Source organism: Buteo buteo, chromosome 5 (genome assembly GCF_964188355.1).
Source record: "Buteo buteo chromosome 5, bButBut1.hap1.1, whole genome shotgun sequence".
Classification (NCBI taxonomy): Eukaryota; Metazoa; Chordata; class Aves; order Accipitriformes; family Accipitridae; genus Buteo; species Buteo buteo.
In genome coordinates, this window is record NC_134175.1 from 11857401 (window position 1) to 11879801 (window position 22401).

General features: G+C 52.0%; 1 protein-coding gene and 1 long non-coding RNA gene across 2 annotated transcripts in view; one reads left to right on the forward strand and one right to left on the reverse strand.

Moving 5' to 3' along the window:
• SH3BP4 (SH3 domain binding protein 4) overlaps positions 1 to 16180 on the reverse strand; it is a 43116-nt gene extending 26936 nt beyond the window's left edge. The window contains exon 1 of the mRNA XM_075027840.1: positions 16130 to 16180. The gene's annotated coding sequence lies outside the window, so the exon portion shown is untranslated. The remainder of the gene's footprint in view (positions 1 to 16129) is intronic.
• Positions 16181 to 17390: 1210 nt separating this feature from the next.
• Positions 17391 to 20066, forward strand: LOC142031599 (uncharacterized). Its single transcript, XR_012650571.1, has 3 exons — positions 17391 to 17424; positions 18033 to 18145; positions 18254 to 20066. It is a non-coding gene; the product is annotated as an uncharacterized LOC142031599 (long non-coding RNA).
• The last annotated feature ends 2335 nt before the right edge of the window (positions 20067 to 22401 follow it).

Here is a 22401-nt window from a genome sequence, read left to right on the forward strand (position 1 = left end):
AAATCACTGAAAATGGTGCCATTGTGGCAAAGGTTTAAAATGCCTGCAAGCGTAGGAAGGTGCTGGCAGTGCTATACACAGCAGGAACCCTCATGAGGTTTATAGGGCCATAAAAAGGGTGCTCCTGGGCTGACAGCCCAGGTCCTACTACCTGACAACAATGCTTCCCAGCAATAAAACCATTACATGCACGCGAGTGCTGATAATATAGCAGGGAAGTAAATAAAGTTGTACTTGCTTCCACGGTTTCAAAGCTACCATGAGCTGCAAGACCAGTCACCCCCTCTGGCATCCCCAACAAAGCAAGACAGCCGGATGTCTCCAGTGGCACAGTCCTCGGTGCAGCCAATGCTGTTAAAAACAGACTTCTCTATGCCACAAAATTAATACAAGAAAAAGATAGTATCTGTGCAAACATCTCATGGTGAAGCAATGTGACCAAAGGAGAACATCTCGACAGAGACACTCTGCCCATTTTGCAACTTCAGCTGGACCTCTTGTCCAGGGGAGGACTGGGTCAGTCTTTCCTTGAACCCACATACACTTTTTGCTTCCATGATGTCCTTCAGCAAGGAACTCCACGGGTCTGCTGCCTGGGCAATGGAATACCCACCTCCATCAGGAATAGGCTCTCACCAGCTCTGTCTGATGTCCACTAGCCCTCATATCAGAAGAGGCAGAGTTCAGTCTTGATCCACCCTCTCCCTACTGTCTGCTCAATGTTCTTCCAAGAGCAAAAAACACTTCCTAATTCAGTTGCGGCAGTCCCAAAGGTGTTCTGTTTTTTTAACAGGGAGCTGCGGATGGACCTTCCTCTGCTAGGGCAAGGAGTTTGTTCCTGCCAAGTCCCTATAGAGACCAACAAAAACATGAAAACCCAAAATTATACCCAGCACTGAGCGCCCAGGGGCTAAACGTAAAAGCTGTAAAATCAAGTCTGAAATAGTTGGAGGGAACAGGAGCCCAGGAGAGCACCTTCTTCCTCCAAGCCCTTGCAGTCCCTCCAAAGTCCTTTGCAAGCCCAAGAGCTCAGCCAGTGGGCAAAACGAGACTGCTCCTGAGGGATGCTTAGGGCCAAAACAAGGACCGAGCGCCTTTCAAACCAGGAGAACTCAGATTTGAGCTGGATTGGGCAACAGCACAAGCTCACACAGGCAGTCGGTGGCGGAGGAGAAATGAAACCCAGATTTCCAGAGCCACAGTCCAGCTGCTGGCCACAGAGAGACACTTTTAAAGAAAAAGTGGTCTTGTCTGACAACAGACATCCTGCCCATGGCTCATAGTCATCATCCTCTGCCTTGGAAGAGGAAGAAAATATCTTCTTTTCTTTTTTAAGCACTGCAGACTAATCAGTGGGTTAACCTAAGGGCACGCCTGCACCCTGGCACAGACGTCTGCACGAGCTGCTCCGGAGCAGGGATGCTGGACAAAGCTCGTTGGCTGTTGCCAGCATCCGCTCTGCCTGTTGGTGGCACACTCTTGGTTGATGGCGGAATGGTACGAACGCTGTGCCGCGGCCCTATCTAGGATCATCACCAGGAAAAAGCACTGCTACCCGTGTGATGTCATGATCGAAAAAGAAGCTATGGTCACCCATGAGATCTCGGGTCAACATCCACAAAGAGCAGACTAAGGGCAACCACGGAAAACAAAAGGAGGGGAAATGGTTTCCTGCCTCCACGGGTGCTGCAAGAACCATCTCATTAACACCTGATGCACTTGAGGGGGACCATGCAAACCCCTCTTCCCCTTCTTAAGACACCAAATTAACCAGGGCAATGAAAACTTGAAGCATAGTAAAAGGCTTTCATTGAGAAAATCTTGGGAGCAACTCCCTATCGTGCTACCCCTGAGGGTCCCAGTCCTGGCAGTGTCTCCTTACTTAGATAATTTGGATGTTAATTTGGAGTTCAAGAGCTGTCAAAAGCTGAAGCAACCAAGTCCCTGAAAAGCTGTGCTTCCCCAAGTGGAGACGATGACAGAGCTTCAACTGCAACAACACTTCAGAGCCCTGTCTCCATCACCCTTCACTAATTTCGTCTTTGTCTGATGGAAAGAAGTAGCTGTTCTCAGCTGAATTGCTGGTGCAATGCTCAGAGCCACGTGCTCTCCTTGTTCTCGGCTGCAATGTTGGGAAACCAGTCCCACCAGCGTGATCAGAGAAGGGCAGGCATAGGAAAGTCACTTGGGCTGCTGGCTGGGGAGGCTGGCACCATAACTGATGCAGTGACACACAGAGAGGACAACAAAAAGCTCCAGAGATGAGCTAGCCCACCGGAGATGAGCTAGCTCCAACTCGCCCGTAGACCAACACATAGCCAAGTCCACACAGCTCTCCCTGCCCAAGTACTCGACCAAGACATATCTTCCCCACACTGACCACTTCCTCACGCAAAGAACATCAAAGACTGAAAAAAAATCAGTCCTGCTTGGTCCTCTGGACTTACCTGACCTGCTCATCACTTAAAAAGAGGGTGCTGCGTTCAAGACGCAGATGCCGCAGGCAGGATGGACACGCAGCAGCCATCCATGGGTCACCCAAAAGGTGACTTCGTAAGCAGGCAGCGAGGACACGGCTGCAGCCCCCAGGTCAGCTGGACTTGCTCCTGACCTCGGTCAGGAGGTCCATTTTAGGAAAAAAAAGCAGCATTTTGTTCCCAGCTTGCTGCCTGAGCATGATCACAATCACCAAGCAGCCACCACCTAGCAGCCAGATTCTCTTGCTAACGAATAAAACCTCTTTGGATTATCAAACTGAAGAACACATTCAAGCGATGAGCTCGTGCAAAAGCTTACCCTTGATTTAATGTTCTTACACACCTTGCTGATTAGTCCAGGTACTGATCTCTTGGTGGATTACATGACACCTTCAGCTATGCTGAAAATGCTCACAGGAGCCAGAAACCATCACAAGCCTGAGTTAGGCAGAAACAAAAGCAATCAGCACATTGCAATGAATTTCCTCAAACCAGTAGTTTTTTTTAAGCACTCATCCTTGGTAAACATTTCCAAACCAGATTCCCCACAATACCTGGATTTAAGCAGCTTAACCGTTTGCTGGAGCTGATGGTCTCATAGGAAAGCAACATGAGGGGATAAACTGGACTTCGGGTTGCTTGCTCCATGGGATGCTCCATGTTTGACCAAATCTCTAGACCATGAACCCATGTTGGGAAGAGGGCAAGCTCATTGAGAGCATCACGATACCTGGAGAGCAAACCCCCAGGTGATGATGCCATTCTGGAGGTGTGTGGCAAGAAGCAGACGTGAGGACAGATGCCTGCTCCAGCCCAGAGTGTGGATTAGGACTTGCTGCAAAACGGTCTGGTCTTTTGATTTGATCTCACCTGCAAATCCAGCAAGTTGCAGACTCACCCCAGAAAGCATTCCCGCTTCAATTCAGAGCATGCTTTTAACACCAGACTCATTACACTGGCACAAAAGACCCTGTGGCTCATTTCAGGCAGTTTTCGGCAGCAAAGTCCTTGCCTTAATTTAGATTAGGGCTTGTCCACAGGTAGAAATGAGCTTTCCAGGTGCAGGCACCCACCTCTGCCAGCCAGGAGGATGTTTGAAATAAACCAAAACAGGCTAGTGTTTATGCAACACAAGAGCAAACACCACGCCTGCTTGTTTAATTAGTTACCCCTGAAATTAAAGCCCGTCAAACTGCACAAAGGCTTCATGCAACCTGCAAATTAACTAGAGGGGAACGCATCCTGGGGGTGAGGGATGCCAGATACAATCCAAGCAGTGGCTTCAAGCACTTTCCATAACATCAACAGTGCCATGAAGGGAAAAACCCAAAATAACACCGCCCACCCCATCTGTCTGTACTTCAGAGTTTGTTGTTTCGGTCTCGCCAGGTTAAAAGCCGCTCAATCCCATCATCATGGGTCAGATGGCTGATAAGAAACCGATTTCATCATTTTAAGACCTGAGCATTTATTGGAAGGGTTTATCTACAAAGTAAGTTACGCACTTTGAACTGTTTAGTTTCACATCAGTTAAAAATGCATGAGGCCATTGTCTGGACACTCTCAAAATTAATGTGGTATGAAATGAAAGCCCAAGTCCATTCTCATCAGCCTCCACCACGTACAATGTCAAAGACGTGCTGCTTCTCTGTGCTGGGACACAATCCCTAACAAAAAGGGTGAGGCATTTTGGGGAAAGATGCCCCTCTCTAGCAAGATGCTTGGGCACAGAAATAGTCATTTACATAAATTTGGCAAAATCTCACCTTTGCTCAAAATTGCTCTTGTTGCCAGATGAAGCAGAGTTGAATCTCAGACATGGTCTTTGCAGTGCTAGTCAACAGGCAAAATTAAAATGACACCTGAAAATCATCTTAAAAGCAACGGAAGATGTTTTTCCCTGCTTACAGCAGAGCTTTTGTGGTTGAGCAGAGTCGGTTTCTACAACCTTCTGCATTGCACTTCCTGCAAGCACAAAACACCGTCCCATATGCACATCAAACCACGGTGATGCATCTTCGCAAGGGCACCCCCTAAAAAATGGGCAACTCTAAGCCACCATGGTGGGAATATTTCCAAAAGGCAAGTTATTCCCTCTACACTGTCTCCAAGAAGTCAGCCCCAGGCGAGGCTGTAAGGAGATATACCTGCCCTTGCTTCTCAAGCCCAAGACATGAGGGCCCGAGGAACCTCAGAGCCTCCCTGTTTGAGCCTGAGAGCAGGGTGCTCCATTCATTCCCACTGAGATTTCAAAGGTAACAGACCACACCACCGCATTTCAGATTATTGCAGCCTGAATTAGGGGTGAAGCGTTATCACCTGTGGTATGGGGTTGCCTTAGGCCAACACAAAAGCACCCGTATTAAGAGGAAAAAAGACAAAGCCATTACTGACAGCCAGGGAGGGGGATACAGAAAAGCCCATAGCTTGTCCACTGTCTCTAGAAGAATGCCTCATTTTAGAAAGTAAGGACTAAAATCAGGTTAAAAAGCCCCACATATTCAGGGACAGATGCTTTGGGTCAGCTGAACGTTGGGCCACGTGCAGCAAAGAACCTGCCCCGTTTATTGATTTCTATGGAAAGCAACTTCAATCCCACCACTAGCTCTGTTTCAAGGCTGCTTTGATAACCACGGTGATGTGTGTATTTTCATTTTGGCTCCATATCTAAAGAATGGGTTGGGATCTACAAGCAGCAGGCTTTTGGCTAGAGAAGACAACTCCAGGTACAACCAACTTGCCACCATCCTCAGCCGTCTTCACCGACTCGCCTAGACAACACCTCCTTTTCTCAGCATCTTTCACAGCAACACCCCAGATTTTCTTCCCTGCAGGACCAAGCTCTTCCATATCTCAATGCCATTCGCATCCAGCAGTGCAACAGATCTTAGTTCCAGCGATGGAGCAGCTCTGCAAGAAGAAGCAGAGGATGCAGGAAGAGCTTTCCAGGAGCTGAGGGATGCTCTCCAGCACAAGCAGCTGATTCCCACATGCAGCCTGAAGGACTTTGCTGTCAAAGGGGCCAGGGTCAGGACAGAATTACACACGCTCTTGATGGGAAAAGAGTGCCTAAATATCAAACCAATGCAGATAGACTATTTTTTTTTTTAATTAAAACTTGCTTGAAGTGACACATAAAAGAAGTGAAATCCCAGGCACAGCTGATGCACTAGGAGAGATTTATATTTAGAAGAACGACTTAAGTACCCAATCAACAGAAAGGAAATGGAAACTATTTTGGCACTGTCCAGGAGAAAAGAAAACAAAAAGAGACACAGCCATGGCCCCCCATTATTACTAAGGGCAACATCCACTGGCATTTTAGCCTCCCAACTCTCCACATTTACACTGAATTCAGCTTTTTTCCCATGCACAATCCCAGTAAACAACATTTACAGCTCACAGAGCCCACATAAAGACTATCAAACAAAACACATCATGTGCATTCACAAGACAGCTGGCATTATTATTACTTTTAATTTAGTGCTTACTACTGTCAGCTTCATTTTCAACAGGACAACTAACAACATGTTAGCACTTTAGCATAAAGCAAATATACTGAGGGGATAAAAAAAAAGCCATTTCCAATTTTTGCAGACTGAAGTTTTAAGATAAAGCAGAGCACCTACATAAAATATAATCCTTCAAAATCTGCTGCTTCTTCTGCCACATTATTCATTTGGGAGCTTTTAGTTCAGAAGTCAGAGATGTGCTTAGGCGGATATCCGATCATTTCCTGGGCCTCATCCCAAATTTCTCTAACATTACTCACTTTTTTTGTGCAGGAAGAGGGATGAGGATTTTATACGTAAAGGCAAAAGGGAGAAAGAAGCATTTGCAGCACTATGTAGGAATTATAATGCTTAGGCTCAGACCTCTGGGTCCAAATGATTCCCACATATCCCATCCACAAAGGGAGAAAGAAATCAGGCTGATGCTCGGACTTCTCTGCCTTTGCACTGCTTGGGACCTGGGGACGAGCTGGGACCTCGCCAGGCCACCCAGGTGGGACCCCCCAGCACTGGGCAACAGATGCTCAGCCCAAAGGAAGATGCTCTGCCTACAAACATCCCAGCAGCAACCAGCAGCATCACCTCCTCCCGCCAGCCTCCCCTCAGGGAATTACCCTCTGCCCTGCTTCAACAAGCTGAATTGCCTCAAAGCAGCCTTAAGCCAGGAACCACCTGCCCTTTCCCAAAGCAAAACATGTCCCCTTCCCCCCCGAGCGAGTGAGGGGACCATCTGATGCAGCACTGGCATCACCGCTTTCAAGTCACAATCCCTTAAAAATTAGGCCAAACTGCAAATATTTTTATTCCTTTTATCCTGCCTGACTGCAGGGCAATCTGGACACAGCTATATACTCACCCACCCCCCACCCCAAATGCACTTCTGAAGTGATTTTAGAGCCCATTTTTGGAGGCACGGGCACCACGACTGCAGAGACCATGGTTCAACCCTCAGATTGCATGAACCCAGGCAATGCTGATGCTCCATGCCTCAGTTTTCCCCCAGCGTTATCCACTGGTACCCAGACTCTTCAGGACACGCATCCCTCCCCGTTACTTAAAGGATGCATCTCTGCCTGCCTGTGCTGGGGTTTCCCATCACGGCCAGGTAGCAGGAAAACCGGCAGCAGGATGGCAGGCAGCTTTCCCCTGGGATGCCTGCAAGGCGAGGGTTTAAAACAGGGGTCCATGCATGGAGGTAAAGCCTGGACGGAAAGGTCACCCCCGCTGCGGAGCAATTGCAGGGAGGGGGTTAAACGCTCGCCCTCCCCAAATCCCCTCTGCAGGGCCCTGCATTCCTCTGCTCAAACAGCGTGCTGGGCTAAAGCTTTTTTTTTTTGCTCACTGTTTCCATGCCCGGTCATGTCCTGCATCCTGGATTTGGTGAACATTTTAATAGCTCCTATTAATAGGCAGAGCAGGAGCTGGAGAGGCACCAACTGCTCTGGCCAGTCGCACCTCCGAGGAGCCGCAGGGCTGTCCCGCTGCAGGGCAAGGTGCTAAAAACCGAGGCAGAGGAACAAACAAACAAAAAAGTAAGCCCTGCTTACCCAAAAGCATTTGGGATCTGCACTTAATGCCAACATGCCATTTTTTACGCATCTCCTGGAAAAACATCTCCCATTCCCTGCAGGTCCAAGAGCAGGGATGGGGGATGTGCCGGAGACTGCAGCAGGTTCCCCAGGGACCCGAATGAGTCGGGGTGGTGCATGTGTGCCCCTATCATCAGGATGGAGTTGCAACCTTGTTTCACAGGATCTCACCAAGCACTGCAAGAGTCCAGATGGACCGTCTGGCTAATTGAGTTAATTAAAGCATTTTTCGGCAGCGATTAACTTTCAGGCGCGCCGCTCCGGAGCAGCTCCAGCTCCCTCCAGGGAGCACGGGCCACACCTCGGGAGCAGCAGCAGAGATGGAAAAAATTACTTGGAAGTGCTTAGTGATGGCACTGAGCTGTTTCTCAGCAGCATTTGCTGACTCCAAGCAACTTAAAAAATAATTAAAAAAAAAAAAGACCCCAAATGCCCCAAAACCCAGAAACCCCCCCAAGCCTTCATTTATTTTTCACCTCCAGGCTGAACAGGACAGACTCCACATGCCCAGCGGAGCTGGAGAAGACCCAGGCAAGGCAAGGCTGTAGCGGATGGATGCACGGGAGGAGACCCACCACCCTGACATCCCATACCCAGAGCATCTTTCCCTTGGCCCGGTGCAAAGCAGACGTGATAAGCTCCAGGAAGCAAGCAACACTGCCCGCAACTCCTAGGATGATAAGCTGGTCAAGGCCAGAGCCGGCAGCACGGGCTATCCGTTTTGCTGACGAGGTAATCGCCATCTCCTAGGGACAGTAAATACTGTCTGTTTGCTGCCCTTGCCCAGAGATAACCAAGCAAAACGTTTGTGAAGGCCAAAAGAAAGGCTCGCCTTGTGGCTGCTGCTCTTTTGCTCCCCGACAAGGATGGCTGCCGCAAAGTGCTGGAAAGGAGCCGTGTCCCAGGAAGCTGGTATTAAAAAAAAAAACAAAACAAACCAAAACCACCCAAAAAACAACCCACCCTGTTGCTGGGGACCAAGTGCTTTCATCCCCTTTCTGCAAAAAACCTACTTGTCCTCCTCCATCCGAGCAAACATGGGATGAATGCCTACAGAGGTACCACCCGTATGGAGGCTGCTCCAATAAATCTGCAGCCAACAGCATCCATAGGCGAGGAGGAGCCAGCGCTCAGGAGGACAAGCTGCGGGACACCCCCCCACCCCCAATCTCCTCTCTTTTTGCTGGATGCACCCCCCCATCCCCTCCTCTCCTTTCGCAGGACGCACCCATGCATCTCCTCCTCTCCTTTTGTGGGACGTACCCCCCCCAATGACTTTTTTTCCTAACTCCAAACCCAATGAATTGCAAAAGACTGGTTGTTCCCAGCCCACGTGCAGTAGGAAATATTCCCTGCGCTTTCTTACAGACTTTAATAGCTCAATCTGCACCAAAGGCGCAGGCACACGCACAGAAAAAAATCCTAAGGATGCTTTTTGTGAGCAAGGGGGTAAAAAAAAGCATGGAGGGGTTTGGGGCAGGAGGCACAGTGCTTGGGGGAGAGAGAAGAGCAATTTCCAAGGCTTGGTTTGCATGCACGCTGCCAGCTGGGAAACGCTTCTCATGCCTGCGGAGAGCAACCCCACCCCGGCACAGCTAATCTGATGGCAGGTTTTCAATGCCGCAGCCAGGATGCAAGGGGCTGGGGAGGGAGGCTGGCGAGGGGGGGAGAGAAAGCAAGGAAATGCCACAGAGGTGAGGACGCTTTTTCTGGCCGGGCGAAAGCTTGTTTTGTTTCCCTCCCTTCAGCTAGCTGCCATTTTCCGGAAGCTGGATCAGTTACAAAAAAATAAAAAGTTTCTCTTTGTTTAATTATAGCTGCGGTAGCCCTTGCGCCGAGGGACCCAGCGTCCCCCCCGGCTGCTCTGGGAACGGATGCGAACGAAGACGACAGCATGGCAGCAGGGAATAACAGGGGAGTTAAAGCTTTAACGAATCCCAGAAAGACGTGACCCCAACTCAAACAGATTATTTTTACTCCTGGAGGTATGTGAGACCTGGGAGGCTTCGGTCTCAATTCCCTGTGTGACCACCACATCAGTTATTCAAATTCCTGCTCTTTATGCTCCTTTCCTCCACCCTTTACCTGGTGTAGGTGTCTTCTAGATGGACAACTCGAGCATCTTCACCCGCCACACCGAGCAAACCGACGGACACTCCAGCCAGCCCTGGCGCTTGCCGAAACCACGTCTGCACCGATGCCAACCTGCAGCCAAGAGGTCCAACTGACCCCATCTGTGGGCTTATTCCAAATTCAACCCCCCTGACTCAACGTAACGCGGCTCATGCTCCCTCCCCGAGCCCCAACACTTTGCTGGTGCAATGCCATCAGGCTGGCAGTGCCGAGCAGAACCTGCTGCGGGCCACCGTCACGGGGGACCATCACAACTGGCAATGAACCCTGCAAAGCCCTCACCGGGCTCACCAGCAGCTAACGGCAGCAGCGACCGTCAAACGTCTCCTGCCTTGCTCTTCCACTGACCGAGCCGGGGATACACCATTGTTCAACTCCGAAAAAGCCTTTTCTGTTCCTAAGGAAACAGCCAGCGTCGTTCCAACAAGGCCACACACCATGAAAACGCTTTCCCCCTAAAAGATGACCTAAAGCACTTTATACAGGCAGCTGCTGGATCTACCCCCGGAGAGCAAGCCAGGGAGAAGGAAAGGATAGCTTTGCACTGGGCTCGTTTGCAGCACAGGATGAGCAACCCAGGCTAACAACTACATACCACAGCCGCGTCTCTTTGCTGTGTTGAAAGGGTGTTTTCTGGAGTCAGCTAGAAAACATCTGGTTTTGCTTCGTGGCAGCGATCTCCCCCCTTGAAAATGATGGGACACTCCCCAGGGCAACCCTCCCACAGGGCAGGAGGGGGCAGAGGAAGCAACCTCAGAGCCTGCAGAGAACTGTGGAAAGGAAGGGCTTTCACATTATTTATTATTATTATTATTGCAGCTTTCCCCCCGTCATTTAACAGGACTACAAACCAGACGTGCATTACTGTCCCTCCAATTTGTGCAAAAGCACCCAGGTGATGAAGAAACACAGGAGAGATTAAAAAAAAAAAAGTGACTCAGCCACCTTCCGCCTTTGTATTTTAATATGTACAGGTTTGAGGCTACGAAGTTGCTCTCACATCCATCATCTGCACATGCAGACAGCGTGCGTCAGCCGAGCCGTCACCGGTGAAGAGATGGGATGCAATGTGCACCGCCTTCTTGCTGATGGGTCTGAAGCAACACCTCGTCCCGGCAGAGCAAGAGCACCTATTCACGTAGGAGCATGCAGGAACATTTAGCCTTAGGACCTGCAAATTCATTTTCTTCTATCGGTAATGAGAGCGTTACGCTGCCCAGCAGCCCATTGATACGCCAGCTGGGAATGACTACCTCTCGGCACTGAAAATAAACCCTTGCACAAATCCAAATGAAATCAGCAGGTTAAAAATAGAAATATTTCACATGGGGGCTGAGGGGACTGGCCAAGGGGTTCATAATGGAGGAGCAGCAGACTGGCCAGCCCATAGACACTGCTAGGCTTCCACCAAAAAATGGGATTAAAGATAATAGATGCTGCTTGTGGGACACCAGTGATTTCTTCAAAAAACATGCAACTCACCCAAAATGTCAACATGCCTAGCAGACGACAAAAATGTGAATCCAAGGACAGGATGAAAGAGAGTTGGAAGTTTTTTGGTCAGCTCTTTGACCCATCAAACCTGACTTCACCCTGGAAACACCATCAACATGCACAGGGGAGCGTGGCTGCCTGCCGGACCTGCAAACCAACCAGAGCACTGAAGGGGTTTCATGAGCTCCTTCATCCTCCTGTTGCTCTGAGCCATCAGAATACACCCCTCTCCATACTCCCACGCTTTTCTTTACAAGCCCAAGGGAGCAGAAATACACTGAAATCATTTGACTCCAAGGACCACCGGGAGAAATTAAGGACCCCAGGCTGCAATGAGGACCATAGGAAGTGATAGATGCCACAGGTATCCTCAAAAATTATCGCTCAGCGTGGTTCTGCAGATGGTTGTGGTGTTCCTGGAACCGGCACATCACTCGAGCACTCAATGAAAACCAGATGCGACCATCTGACCCTGCTGGAAGCAAGTCTCTCCACCTCGTTTAGAAAGCCAAGGCTCTGCGCTGGAAGGAAAGGGGCTTGTCAGGACATGTATGTGCCCACTGGAGGACCTGCTCCCATCAGCCAAAGTTACAGGTCCTGCAAGTGCTTTCTCCTTTTTTATTTTTAAAACCCGAACATTACTTATGGCCACAAAGTGAGCTCAGGCTGCAATTCGCACTTTTGAATTTAATAAACCCCGCAGCTTCATAATTAAGAAGCAAGGCTGCCCTTGCATCCCCGTACCGACCCTTCAGGTCCTTCGGGGAGAGAAAACAGACCCATTATCCCCATGAGGAGCAACCCTGCCGCTGCTCCCCAGCACACCCCAGGGTTTTGCTGCCCCTCTGGGGTTTGCTTCCAAGTCACGTCCGTGGCGGGCAGCAGGTTTTTCCCCGTGCCAGCTCCAAGAGGTCCGCGTGCTCCCTGCCCCAGCCAAGGCTGGCACGGTGCTTTTGACGTCCTCTTAACAATGACAGCCCTGTGCCCGAACACTGGCCCCTCAGCAGGGTTAATGCAGGGATTGTTTGTGCCGTGCTTGCAAGAAGAGAGCAAAAGCAAACCATCCTCCACTCGCACAGGGACCAGCAGCTCTCAGGTCCCAAGTGGAACGATGGGGGACTCGTTTTGTGCTTTTTAAGCTAAAACGTCATTCTACAAATTTTAGGGAGCTGCCTAGATGGGTCCATCAGCTGGTGCTGACAGCGGAGATGCCTCCTGTACCGCACCGGGTCATCATTCAGGGGGCAGGGCACCCCAGGCAGCACCCAGTTTTGCGGCCGCACATTGCTCTTGATAAACACCTTGCTGAAGCCATCATCTCCCACCACAGGCTGTCCCTTTTGAAGCCTACATAAAATCCCCTGCAACAAACCCACCAGCCTGGCACCGGGCCTGGGGGTATCACCGCAACACAAGGAGCAAGCTATCTGTTTGGCATCCACAGCACCGAAGCCACCTACGAAACCTGACATTTGCCCCTGTCCCATTGACTCTAGGAGGTCCCAACCAAGCAACTTTTAAGAGCAAACCAGACCAAAAGCCCTGCAAGGATGAAGCACTGAAGAACATTTTGCTGTATATATTGCAATGTATATATTCCACTTCATAAGCACAAATATATTTTCCAGCAGATTGAGCCCCCTCTTTCAAACCTGGCTTGCCGCTGGTCACTCGTGAAGCCAACATTTGGCTACAAAACTCCTCCGAGAGTTGCCATCCACAGCCAATGTGCAAAAGATGCTCAAGCCCTCTGCTTGGGGAATCCCTCCACCGATGTTAACACCCCCTCCGCGATGCTGCTGGGTGCCTAAACACCCAGCGAGGACCACCCTTGGTCGAGCAGCATCACAGCCAGCCCTGTCAATGGCTTTGCAGGGATGGCAAATCTGACCTGCTGGAAACCCATCCCGCCTCCTTAGCATCTCCCGGGGAGGCTCCAGGGTAGTCTGCAAAGCTCGAGTGTTTTCAGAATGGATTTTGGAAAGGAGAGAAAAGGCAGGTGCCAAACCTAAGGTTGAGAGACTCCGAGGTGAGGTTATTTGCATTCGTTTCTGTTTCAGCTGCCGTCAGAAATCCACCCACCAAACCAGGTGATGCAACTTTCAGACCTCTTGAAAATAAGAAGAATAAGGAGGATGCAAATTCCCCTTCACGTCCTGACCTCTACAGCTGCTAGCTCCCTTTGCATAGGCAGGCTTCTGTGATTAAAAGCTTCTTGCCGTACTTAAAATGTTTTTCTCATTTAAAAAAATGCAGTGTCTAAACCACCTCCTTAACATAGATACAAGCTCTTCTGAACAACCCCACCAGGCTAAAATAAATATTTTGCTTCACAAATAGTTTTCCTCTCATTAAAATGAAAACATAATTAGGATGTCAAGCACAGAGGCAAGCAACGGCTGCAATCACTCCACGCAGCACCGCGCTGCTCAGGCTTTATTTGATTAAAAGTAACGACACTGCTATTTTTGAAAAGCATGCTCTCTTCCACAGCCCAACCAGAGTTATTTTGGAAACATATATATGGAAAGCTGGCATCTTTGCCAGCAAAAAATCCCCACCCGGGAGGACACACACTCAGCGGAGGCTGCAGGTCCACAGCACGCGGCACCAGTGAGCATCACAGGCAACTGCATCCTCTTGCTGCTTGTGGCCAGGGGGTTAAAGATCGCCATAGGAAGAGCACAGTGACCCTAGGCGAGTGCCTAACCGCTGGAAAGGGTGAGAGAAAAGGAGAAAAGAGAGGAAAAGGAGAAAAGGAGGGAAAAGGTGCTACTGGAGATGTCGCACGAGGGCACCTGTGCAAAGTCCTGTGCCAAAGCTGCCGCATGGGAGAAAAAGCCAGGATGAGACGCAAATGTTCAGAGCTACAAGACATCCCTGGAGGACATTACTCTTAGTATTAGGGGGTTTTTTTGTTGTTGTTTTTAAGCAAATCTGAGCATCCCGTTGCTGCAGTTAGGCAGTAGGAAATAAAGGATAAGTCCTTCTTCCAGAGTGGAGGAGGATGTTTCGCTATCTAGACACAGATGCCAACACAATGTGTATCCCCCTCCAACTTCCACTCAAGCTGCTGCTCTGCTTGTTAAGAGCTATAACTTAATTATTGCAAATCTCAGGTAGTGTTAGCCAGGAAGGGCAGACTGGGGGGCAGTGATGGCCATTACACATGCTTCCTCAGCATCCCCAATGCCAGAGCTCGGATGCTGCACTAGGCATTTGCATGCTTTTGCATCCCACACCCCTCTACACCTCTGGGTCCATAACAGGCTTCGGTGCAACATGGCTTACCTAGGGCAGAGGCACAAAACCGCATCACGGTTGCCACCATCCTGCTTTGTACCGAAGTTGCTCCGACTGTAAGGATCACCAAGCTGCCCTTGTGGCTGAGGCATTTACTCCTGAACAGCTTTATAGCCAGGGATCCCCCCAAAACCCCAAAGGGTATCCCAGTACCTGAGCCCAAGGCTGCAACACGTCACCACTGGTTCATGCCTCCCCATAACACACCTTCTGCACAAGTCCACCTCTCCTGCCGAACGCTGTCCCGCGAGCAACGCTGCTGCAGCAACCGCTGTAAACCAAGCCTTGAATAGCATCCCCTGCTTGCAAAACAAACCCCCCTGCCCCGGGCAGTCAGCAAGGAGCAAAAAGGTCAGCGACCCCATGACATCAGCGAGCCTCGACTGGGCAAACCCTTCTGGAAAAAAGAAATGCCGGTACAATGCTGTTAAAAAAAGCCCCAAACTCCCAGGGAACAGCCCACCCGTGGCCGATGAGATAAGAAAGGAAAGAAAAGCCAGCCCGGCCTTCTCCAGCCTCAGCTGGAAGACATCATGGCAAGTTTACGGGCCAGACACATCAGGAAACGCTTGCGCATAGTCCCCAGAGTCCACCCGGTCGCACCGCCGTGCTAAAAGCCCCCGGCGTCCACCTGGCCAGCCAGGGTTCCCCACTGGGTGCGGGGTTGCCAACCCTGGGACCTGACCCCCATCGCCCCTGTCCCCTCCCGGCACCACCGGCAGGACTTGGGGCACAACAGGCAGGCTGCTGGGGCCAGGCTAGCGAACACGAAGCGCTTGCAAGGGTGGCTAATGCGTGGGCAGGCGGGCAAGCCCCCCTAAAGCACGCGATGCTCGGGGCGCAACCAAAAGTTTCTCACGTCCGTGGGGCAGCAGGAGCGGGAGTGGGGCAGACTGCCCAGAGCGCGCGCTGCTGAGGTGGTTCCCATCTGGTGCAAGCCAGGCTCGCACGGTGCCGGCACATCGCGCTTGCATGCGTGCACGCGCTTCTTCCACAGGGCACACACGCACTTCCACAGGGCACACGTGCAGACAGCAACGCCGGCTCGCAGGGCGATGCCCGCACACACATATCGCCCGCACACACCGAACCCACAGTAGCACAGGGTTGCACACACACACACACACACACTCGCGGGGCACCGCACACGCTCGCAGAGCGTTGCACGCTTACACAGACCGCACGCTTACTTGCACGGCACCGCACGAAGCACACACCCCCCCGCACGGCGTTGCACACGCACGCAGACCACACGCACCCTTGCACGGCGGGCGGGCACACGCCGTTGCACACCCGCACGGCGCGGCCGGTCCCGGAGCTCCCCACGCCCTAACGCCGCCCGGCCGGAGCAGCCGGAGGCGCGGAGCCCCGCTGCCCACACCGACCGACCGACCGACCGTCGGACGCCGCCTCCCAGCGCTCCCAGCCGGCCGGGAGAGGTCAGGGTTGGGGGGGGGAGGACGACGCACGACTCCCGCCGCTCGCCCGCCCGGCGCCGCCGCCACAAACTTTTCCCCGCCGGCGGGGCGGCACCGGCAGCCCCCGGCGGAGCCGCAGACGGCGGGAGAGCCGCTCCTCACCGGCGGTGCCCCCTCCTCCCCCCCGGCAGCGCGGCGCTTACCTGGGACCGGGACCGGGACCGGGACCGGGACCCGACCCCGCTCCGCTCCCGGCTCGCGCCTCCCCGCCCGGCACGGGCCGCGCGCGCGCCGCCCACCCCGCCCCGCCCCGCCCCGCGCCAGCAGCGCTGACGTCAGGGGGGCGGGGCCGCCGGCGGGAGCCGAGACCGTCCGCGGGGGTGGGGTGTCGGCGGGGGCGGGGAGCGGCCGCGTGCAAAGGGGCGGGGGGGCGCGTGCAAGGCCGGGCGCGTGCCGCTGCGCCGGTGGGGGCGGGGGCGCGGGGACCCTTCTGGGGAGCACCCCTGCGCGAGGGGGGGAGGGGGGTTGTCTGCGGCACAACAGGCCGGGAGGGAGGGGGGTGTCCTCGTGCAAGGGGCGGTGCTCGTGCAAAACGGGCGTGCGGGGGGCAGCCGTGCAAAGCGGGCGTGCACGAGGGGCGTCGGAGCACGTCGTGCAAGAGGCAATCCTCGCGCAAACCGGGCGGGCGCGGGGGCTTTGTGGGTGGGTGCGCTCGAGCCCTTTTCCGTGCAGACCGGGCAGTTTAGGGTTTGGGCTTTTGGGGGGGTTTTTTTTGCATTTTCCTGCATTTTTGTAAAGGAAGGAGAGCCTCGTGGTGCAGCCTGCGTCGAAACTCGCTGTGCTGTGCCGCATCCCTGTGCTGTCTGGGACCGGAGCAAAAATCCCCCCCCCAGGGCTTCTCTCCCGGGATGGGAAAGACGGGAATTCCTGCAAGAGGGAAGAAACATGGAGGAAAACGCTAAACCAAATCTTTATTCGCAATAAAGCAACAAGTTGCGCAGCCCAATTTCTTGAGTTAACAACGGTTCAAGAAAGCAGCTTCAAAGCTTGCAGCGGCTCCGACCCTGACGCAGCCAAAGCCAAAAAAAAGCCTTTGTGCTCGTTAAAACCCTGCAGACTAATTGAGCCTCCCACCACCCCGGCGCTGCCTGGGGTTGCGCTGCCCGGCTGCGTCAGGAAATGGGGCACCAGGAGCAAGAAACGCAGCAGGCCGGGGACAGAGGCACCGTGCAGCCGGAGACGGTGGCCGCGCTACCATCACGGTGGCCACCGCGTGTTGGAATGCCCCTGGGAAAAGCAGCTGGGCCAGAAATATTGGGGCGAGCGGGTCTTGTACGCGGAAGGGCCCGGGCTATGCGAGCCGCCGCTCTTCCTGCACCCTCCTTGTTTTTTCCTGGGTTTAATCGGGATCCGATGATTAAATTTCCTCTTCCTGGTGTTGGCTCCTCCTGCGCCCAAACTTCCAGCACCGCAGAAGGAGACGGAGGTTTTCGCCAGGGTGAGATGAAAGCGGGGCAGGCAGCCGGGGCTGCTGCGAGTCCTTGCGCAACCGAACCCCCTCCCCAGGGTCAGCCGGGGCTCCCTGGCCTCATCCAGCCCTTTCGCCGGCTTCGTTTAGCGAACGCAAACGAAACGAGCCGTGTAACCACTTCAAGGCACCCTTGGGAGCTCGTTTCTGTTGCATTGTTTCGGGAGGTTTGGGGTTTGTCAAATGAAAGCTCCCCGTAGCCGGATGGCCCGGTTCTCTAATTGCAACGGGGCATTTTCATCTCGCTTTGCTGGGGGAAACGGTTCAGACGGCACCTGGGAATGCGGGGTTTGCCGGCAACACCGGGGTGCAGCCGGGCTGGGTGCTGCTCCCGTGCTGGAGGCGGGTGCTGTGTGGGTAGCGGGGTGCTGCTCCCGTCTGCACCTTGGCACCAAGCCTGGGGCACCCAGACCGAGGCGCTCCTCTTCCCTCTGCTTCTGCACGTGTTGTGCAAAACTCACTAACAGCATTATTTGAGCTGCTGATTTATTTCTCTCTGACATGCTTCGTCTGATTTCATATCTTTCTGATACAGCAAAGTCCGAAATGACTTGTCTTATTAAATGTTTTTATATTAGGTATACTAAAGTATCAAATCTTGCTATGGAAACAGCTTCCGATACCAACCAGCTGATGTTTCACAGCATTTGTTGTCCTGCTTCGCTCTTAAATGAATTAGTCTGTGTCAGAGGTAAATCACACTGTCCTCTCCCATCCCTGACAAAGTTTGAATCGACTTTTTTTCTTTGCCTCCCAAACCCCAGTTTATTCTTACTCATTTTGATCTTTTCCTAAATAGCTTGAGCCCTGAGAAGTGACGCTGGTGATCTCTGGATCGTCCCAAGCTGACGCCTTCAGTGGCTTTGGGGACAAAAGTGTCTTTTCCGAGGAGCTGGCTGCTGGGCTGGAGGAGGCGTACGTGCATCTAGAGTTTCAGCTCAGCCGGCCTCGTGATCCCTCTGTGGTAAACCCACATCTCCAGGCGGTAAAACTGCACTTGAACTGTCGACTTAGTTGAAAATCAACAATTTATGCGTGACGACAGCTGCCCATCCTGGGAGCTGCTTTCCCCATGCTGAGGATGCACATTAGGCACCGCTGCTGGTGGGGAAGGTCTGGCCGAGCCTGGGGTGGAGGGATGAGCATCCCATCCTGCATCTCATCCCCCTCTCTGATTTGCAATGAGTATTTTGCAACACCCAGAAGAAGCTCAGAGCAATAAGGGGCCGGGAGTTATTTGGTTGCAGGGTGGGTGCTGCACGTGGCAGGGACCAAAATCGGTGGGTACGGAAGAAGATGCTCCCCCAGCATCCTTCCAGCAGGCACTGGTATGGGCTGCCCCTGGGCTCCCGCCTCCCTGCCCTGCTCCTACCCCTCTCCTGCCTGCTGCCTTCTCCTGCCGCGTTCCCTCCACTCCCACTGCGACCGCAGATTGCCGGGAGAGAGCCAGGCATGCCGGCACGGCGGCAGAGCCGTCCCACCTTTGGATGTGTGCCACTCCAGTTTCCCCTGCCAGGAAGCCATACCGGTGAGCAATTAGACCCGGACAGGATGCCCTAACGAGCTCAGGCTATTATACGGTGCTGGGAATTAATTTTGCAGGAATTCCATGTTAAAGTTCAGTTCGAGACTTTCTCTGTCCATTCGCCTATGGTGTTTCTGAAGCACTTACACAAAACTGAATGGTAATTCTCTCCGTTTGCCTAAATAGTGCTTAGGAGAAGGGCTGGTCCGGGATGACATGCCTGTGACTCAGATACATGAGAGTCTCCAGCTCTTTCAGAAAGAGAAGGAATCATCTTTGCTCCGATGCTGCCTTTGAAATTGCAGATAGAAGCTGGACATCTGCTTGTCTTGGAGGAAAATACTGAAATGAGCTGCTCTGCAAATGAGCCTGGGTCTGATGAGCACCGAACCGAGCAGCACCAAACCCCTCGCTGGGGCTGAGGCCACGGGAGGATGCTCTTGCAGGTGCAGTGGTGGCTCAGCCACTAACGCTGAGCTCCTGAAACCTCGCAGGTGGGAGTGTTCCCAAACCTAAGCCTAATAAAACCTACTTCCTGAATGGAATCTTAATAAAATCCGTTGGAGGGAGTGTCCGAGCTCCCGCTGCAGCCCGCATTTGTTGCAGCCTGTTGCTATGTGCTGGCAGGAGCGCTTTTTCCATGATCCTCCAATTTTGGTAGGAGTCCAGCAAATCCCTTTGCCCGTATCGTGCTATAGATTGCTTTCTGGAGCTGGGGAAGAGAGTGCTTGGCTGCCAAGGTACGTTTAATAATGCTTCATTAGTACAGCAAGCCTGGCAAACTCCCTGGGGTGAGCTCTTCCCAGGCCAATCTTCCCCTTGCTGCGAATTAATTACAGCCATGATGGTTAATGACGAGGGAGAGGGATAGGGATAGCTGGCAGTTTTTCATGTCCCTCTTGGTTCGTGCCGTACCAAGACAGATCTCCTATGGAAGTGGGTGGCAGAGCTATTGCTGCCTTCCTGGGAAGCAGTGGCTCTTTTTTTATTTGCATCCCTTGGCAGGGAGCAAGGCAGGTTCCGGAGCGTTGCTGACATAGATGGCACTTACAGGTGTTTGAACTCTGGTCTGGGTACTTGGGTTTTATGACTAGGATAAAGTAAATAAAGGATTCAGACAAGATTTATTTTGTAGGTATAAGTTTCTTGCTTCAAAACCAATTACCCACAAAAGTTTCTAATAAATAAGTCTCAGTGCATTTGGAACTGGCAAACAAAACATTGTCTTCCTTCTGCCAGATGCCCCAAATGGATTTTTTCTGCTTTATTTTCTGAATTAGATTACACTGGGCTGTAATGAAAGCAGGGCAGATTTACTCCTCTGACACTCATCTCTGCTTCAAACGTACATTTACCTGATTTGTTTTTGTAGCTGGAGTCTGGAGGATTTTTTTCCATTCCTTCCTCAGCCACGTGCTGTGAACATTACACAATGCCTCCTTCCATTGCAATGGCTGAAGGAGAAAGCAGCAATTTCCTACGCTGTATCTGCAAGCCTGGCCCCTACTTTTGCTGGGGTAACGACTGCATTGCAGCAGGTGAGTACCCCCTCCCTTCATAAATTTGGGGCCATGTTGGTGCCAAAGGGGGAGGGAAGTTGTGGGATGGGGAGGCTGCAAGTCACCCATGACCGTTGTGCAAACTGCTCAGCCCTCGTGTACGGTGTTTGTAAGGTGACAGTAAACAGCCAGCCAGGTGACGATTGCTTCCTACTAATAACAGGGATTAGTTTTTTTAAGCCTGATGAGGAAGTGCGCAAAGCAAATGACAGGGCTTCCGGAACAGCTTTTAATTTCTTTGGCTGCCTGACATCGACTGACTGACTGACTGAATGAATGAACAAAAGCAAGCAAAGAGTTGGAGGTGAGAGAGAAAAGATTCCCAGAGACCAGCCTTGCACCTTATCCAGTCCTCGAGGTAAAATCTACAGCATCCTTCCACCCTGCCACCACCGTCCTCAGTTTTGCAGCAGCCTTGCACACTGTTCCTACCCCCGTACATCCCTCATCCTTGCCATCATGCATCAAACGGTGCAACTCTTACCTGCTGCTCGCTCTGCCCTGTGGGGAGGGATGGGTAGTGGAGTTTGCTTTGGGGAGCTTTGCACCACGCACGCATCCTCAGCCTCCCTCCTCTTGGAAAACTACTCTGTATGGCAAAATCCTTTATTGTAACCAAAATCCTTTATTTTAACCAACCATTTCCAGTAAATCGCACTCTTCATTTTCCCTCGTCACCCTTTCACTAGAAGCCAGGCAATCCCCTGTCCATACCTCCCACCCTGGCTGGCCAAACCAAAGTGCCAATTGCAACGGCAAGATCCGCGACCCATAAGTTAAATGCTACGGTTTCCCATAGAGAGTTTCTTTTCCTCCCTGAGTCCGATTGCATGAAATAAAACAGCTTTTGTTCGCAATGGAGATTCTCCTGGCAACAGAATGACGGAAGCTGCAAAAAATGCCAAGGCTCAATGACAGCTCTATCTAAAACTAACCACCAAGATGAGTCTTTTTTATCATCGTTAGGGAAGAAAGCGCCAAGCTGATGGGAAGGGGTAAATCACTACTGTTTATGATAGCTTTGTAGGTGATCAAATATCCCTGCCTAGCAGAGGAGGCATGCAAAAGGGCACAATTATCGATGCATCACCGTGAACCTTGAAATGAGGTTGAGAGACGAGAGATGGGCTCCAACCTACACACCTCTGCCTCCAGCGAACTGCCAAATTTAGCTGAATTACTGGATTTGCAAGGACTGCTGCAGCCAGTGAAGAGGCTCCAGCAGATTTCTGTGGGTCTGGATCAGGCCCAGAGCTTGGAGGAGGGAGTTAGAGGAGCAGAAAGCCCTGTTTTGCAACCATGGGGGACTTTGGTCTTCAGCGCAGTGTCCTTCTAGGCTGCCTTTCCGTGTCCCTCAGAGGCTCAAAGCAGCCCTTTCTCCACCAGTTTTGGCTGCTGACTCTCAGATTTCCCCCTACACATCTAAAGATCTTCTCTGGGGCAAAGACACAGGGAGCAAGAGCCATTTAATGGTGCTGCCACATGATGCACCCGTCATTTATTTCCTTCGATCGAATCGCTGCCAGACCTCTTCCACCTTTCAGGCAGCACTGTGATAAAATGGGACTGTTTCCTCATTTAAATAGTGTAAGACACAGTAATTTCCCATGTTCAGTGAGGGGCAGCCTCATTTATGTTGTTTGCTGAGTTCCTGTATTAATCAATGTGGTTAATTGAATTGGTGATTGCACCGGCTTGTGTTCAGAGCAGCTGTTTCACATCTTTAGCCCCACTTAATGTGACGATCTGTCAGAAGAGCTGCCCATGGTATTCTCCACCTTGGTACAAGCAGTGGGAGATCCTGGGTCTCCCCACCATACACCAGCAGTGGCTTAGGGACAGGGACAGGCATTCAGAAGATGC